Consider the following 4,935-nt stretch of genomic DNA (forward strand, 5'->3'; position numbering starts at 1 on the left):
AACCTCATGAGTAAGATTCCTAAAAACTCCTAAGATTTGCCTAGAACATAGCTCAGCTGAACTATTTTTGTCTTTTAATTTCTGAGCCAATTTTCCCCATCTGTGCGTCACCCACAAATCTGATTATATTCTGGCTCCTTAGCTAAAAGCAGAACTTTACCTCTCATCAAAATAAAGCCATCACATATTTGCTTTTTCAAATCTCCATCTTCAAACTGAGAAAGCAAATTCTAACTTTAATTAAAGTAATCCATCAGTGGTATAGAGGAGACTGGGATCTAAATGACTCTCTCTATTACCTGGCGATGGTTCATATGAGCTCAACAACTGTACTAAGGCAAGAGTCCCAAGAGAACTGCTACCCACACATGGTTCAGCCTCCACAAAGGCTATATAGCAATCTACCACAGCTATGTCTGTCTGTAAGGAGAAATGACTGTACTGCCTCCTTCCCAGTCTTGTCCACTACAATACTGATAAAATAATTTCAGAACTATTGACTGAGCTGGTAAAAAGGTGCATTTAAAAAAGGGTAAAGGACCCCTGACAGTTAAGTCCAGTCGCAAAGGACTCTGGGGTTGCAGCGCTCATCATGCTTTACTGGCCGAGGGAGCCGGCGTTTGTCCGCAGTTTTTTTTTCTGGGTCATGTGGCCAGCATGACTAAGCTGCTTCTGGCGAAACCAGAGCAGGCGCACGGAAACGCCGTTTACCTTCCTGCCGGAGCAGTACCGATTTATCTACTTGCACTTTGACGTGCTTTCGAACGGCTAGGTTGGCAGGAGCTGGGACTGAGCAACAGGCGCTCACCCAGTCGCGGGGATTCGAACCGCCGACCTTCCGATCGGCAAGCCCTGGGCTCAGTGGTTTAGACCACAGCGCCACCCGTGTCCCTAAAAAAAAGGTGCATTACGGTAGGTTATATGCCATCTTCCACTGGTGTAGATGCGAGCTTGGTGGTAAGGGCTGCTACCAGCAGGGATCCTGTTCTTTTCACAGCTGTATGAGTGGCATAATTTCAACAGCTGTACTTTCCCCAGCAAAAAGACAGACACAGTGCTTTGGGTGGGGGGTCGGCAATCTAGTACCTGCTGACATGTCGCCTATTTTGCAGGTGTTCAAAGGAGTCTGCCAGGTCTGGAAAGGGGCCAGCCCTATAGGGAGTTAACTTCGTTACGCAAGTACGGAGTGAAGGAGAACTGTTGCGCTTATGAATAGAGAGCAGGAGTATAACACAAGAGTTTTTAACCTGGCATTGTTTCTCCCCCTCCTCTCCCCAGTTCACAAAACATATACAGGTTTGATCTAACAGTTGGCATCAAAAACAAAGGCTTACTTGTTATCTGTGCTTGCTGCTCTCTCTAGTCCTGTATTCTAAAGGTTTTGCTTATTTCATGTATTTACTATTCAGTAGACAGGTCTAAAAACAAAAGAAGTTGGCTTACAATATTTATGAAATGCAAGTGGTATAGCTTTAGTATGACAGTGTGCAATTACAATTAATAGAAAATAGGGGGTGAGCCAAATTTGTAACAGAACAGGGTATCAGGGGGCTGCATGAGGATTGCCATTGGAAATTCAGCTAAACCCACCTTTGATGGTTTCTAGGTAAGCCCCAAGACATTTTTATTTTGCCAGGCTTTTAATTGTTTTTTTGGATAACTATTAACCCTTCTCAATCGATGCCATTTGAGAGACTGTTGCAAGAATTTTTATTGCTTCCAGGTTTTACTTTATTCAGATGTATATTTAACACATGTAACCTTTCTGAAGGTCAGAAGGCAACATAATAACAAATTTACTGTATAACGCTGAAAAGATTTGAAAATAAACAATTTCAGCCTTACTCACAAAAAGCTCTGTTAATAAATACACATGATAAAACATAGGCAAGATGGCATGTGCTGACTCTGATAGCACCCATTAACAAATAGTTTTTGAGTAAGACTGCACCATGTTAAATGTATATGAGAATACGGTACAGGTAAGATGAGAGAGAATTCTCTTTACACTTTGGCACATCATTATCTGCCAACAGATACATTAATTATGAAATAAGCTCTGATCAGAATTTTGAAATAGCACATACACACACCCTAAACACCATGGAAACTGAGAAAGAGGCGCATCACCCAAAAATCATCATTATCACTACAGAAATTCAGTGATGTTTTTGGATAGTTGTAATCAAAGATGTCAACAAATTTGGTAATTCCTTGCCCGGCTCATAATGCTTGGTTGCATTAGCAATCATGTGTTAGGCAGGCCTAGCCTCCCTATATTGTTTTAGATACTTGCTGGAAACCTGTTATTTCAGCAAGCCTACCAAACAAATATTTGTTTTCAACTACAGTACCTTGCTTTACAACCATAATCTGTTCCGGAGGTCCGTTTGTAAAGCAAAACAGGTTGTAACCCAAGACGCGCTTTCGCCAATGGGGCCTCAAAAAAATAAATAATTGTTCGTAATCCAAAAAAAGGTTGCAAACTGGGACACGCACTTCCGGGTTTGACGTGTTTGTAATCCAAAACGTATACAGCAAACCAAGACGTATGCAAACCAAGGTACCACTGTACTATATTACAGACTGAATAGCTCTGTTCTGCCACCACTGCTGTACACAATACGCCTCTCAATACCAGCAGCTGGGAATGACAGGTGGGGAAGAGGGCTGTTGTGCTCTGGACCTGCCTCCAAGCTTCTCTTGGGCATCTGGCTGGCCACTGTGGGAACAGAATGTAGGACTTGATGGGCCTTGGGTCCAAACCAGCAGAGCTCTTCTTATATTTTTGGGTCCTTATTTTATGTGTATTTGTTTTTTTAAATAGTTCTGTGGGTTTTAGCTGTGTATATCATACAATTGTATCGTGCATGCTGCTTGAAGAGCTCTTTGATTAAGCTCCTTTATAAATATTTCCACCTAAGATACATCAACAAATAAAATTTGCCCCAGATTTTCTTGGCCAGGTTGGAATGCAGAATGATATTCTGCACATGCACATTCAGGCTGGCTAGGTCACTTTGTAGGTGAATGTGAGCAACATCATGGAAGGGGTGTTTCTAGGACTAAGGTAAAACTGTGAAACTCCTTTGTTATTTTTGCTGTTGGAATGCTGCATGCTGTTTAAGTACAGTGGTGCCTCGCAAGACGAAAAGAATCCGTTCCGCGATTCTCTTCGTCTAGCGTTTTTTTCGTCTTGCGAAGCAAGCCCATTGACAGCCTAGTGGATTAGCGCTACAGCAGTCTAGCGGCTTTCCGTGATCAGCTTTTAAGCGGGTTTTTCAGCGGAACAGCTGATAGGTGGCTTAGGAAAAGGGGGGGGAGCGAAAAAAACCCGCAGGGACGCGCAAGATTTTTTCGTCTTGCGAAGCAACCCCATAGGGAAATTCGTTTTGCGAAGCGCCTCCAAAACGGAAAACCCTTTCGTCTAGCGGGTTTTCCGTCTTGCGAGGCATTCGTCTTGCGGGGCACCACTGTAATCTTGTTATATTCATAGTACAGTGGTACCTCGGGTTAAGTACTTAATTCGTTCCGGAGGTCAGTTCTTAACCAGAAACTGTTCTTAACCTGAAGCACCACTTTAGCTAATGGGGCCTCCCTGCTGCTGCAGCACGATTTCTGTTCTCATCCTGAAGCAAAGTTCTTAACCCGAGGTATTATTTCTGGGTTAGCGGAGTCTGTAACCTGAAACGTATGTAACCTGAAGCGTATGTAACCTGAGGTACCACTGTATTGGAATATGGGGATCTTTTTTTGGTATGTTGTTGTATTTTTGTTTTGCTGTGTTATTATTGAAATTGTTGCAAGCTTGCTTTAAGCATTTTTTGTGTGTGAGAAAGTGGCATACAAATACAGTGGCACCTCGGGTTAAGTACTTAATTCGTTCCGGAGGTCCGTTCTTAACCTGAAACTGTTCTTAACCTGAAGCACCACTTTAGCTAATGGGGCCACCGCTGCACGATTTCTGTTCTCATCCTGAAGCAAAGTTCTTAACCCGAGGTACTATTTCTGGGTTACCGGAGTCTGTAACCTGAAGCGTCTGTAACCCGAGGTACCACTGTAAAATGAATGAATGAATCAACATTAGAAGACCTTGTGGAATCAGACTAGTGACCCATCTAGTCCTGCAGACTTATGGGAAGCAAGCAAGCAAGCAGAACATTGTGCACATCTGAGTTCTTTCAAGCTAATCACTTATTAAACTCTTATTGTGAGCCGCATGATCAGACCACTCAACCAAGCAGCCTTCTGTTGGAGGAGTATCTTCTCTCTACTTGAGATAATTTTCTCAACTAGTGCCTGCAAACATTTTATGTAGCTGCTGTTTCCCATCCACACCTAAAGTATTCTCTTGTTTTCAACAGTGTTTGTTTGGGGAGGAAAGGCAGATCACCACCAGTGCAGTGAGAACTTCAATTCCCAGGAGAAAATACACCAAGGCGCATGCTTGTGACACCATCAGCATGCTCACACCAACTTTCCGAGGCAGTAAAGAACTATTGGGGAAAAAGTCTTCCCCTTAACACTCTCAAACGAAGCTCATAAAATTCTAAGACAGCTCCAAACTGAACCACAGACATAATCTATTAAAAAAGCCTCCAAAGAACATAAAGAATGCATTTTCCTTATTATTGTTGGAAAACATCATAAACGTGTTTGCTGAAAAGCAAACCCCATTGATGAGACTGACTTTAAAGTAGGTAAGATTATGTTTACACAGCCCAAGGAAAATGCCACCTGAAAGTGGTTATCACAGAATCAGCTAGTATACATTCCTATAGACAAAAGCAGGAATCCAGAGACCTGCTCAAATAGTTCCACTGTTATGTACTGAAGTTCTCACCCTGGGCCAGCAGGGGGATACTGTAGGTAATTATGCAAATAAGGGATCGAAAGTGACGTTCAGTGATTGGACAGTTTTAGAAAATTGTTATA

Source organism: Podarcis liolepis, assembly GCF_965112155.1.
Source record: "Podarcis liolepis genome assembly, chromosome: 8".
Taxonomy (NCBI): Eukaryota; Metazoa; Chordata; class Lepidosauria; order Squamata; family Lacertidae; genus Podarcis; species Podarcis liolepis.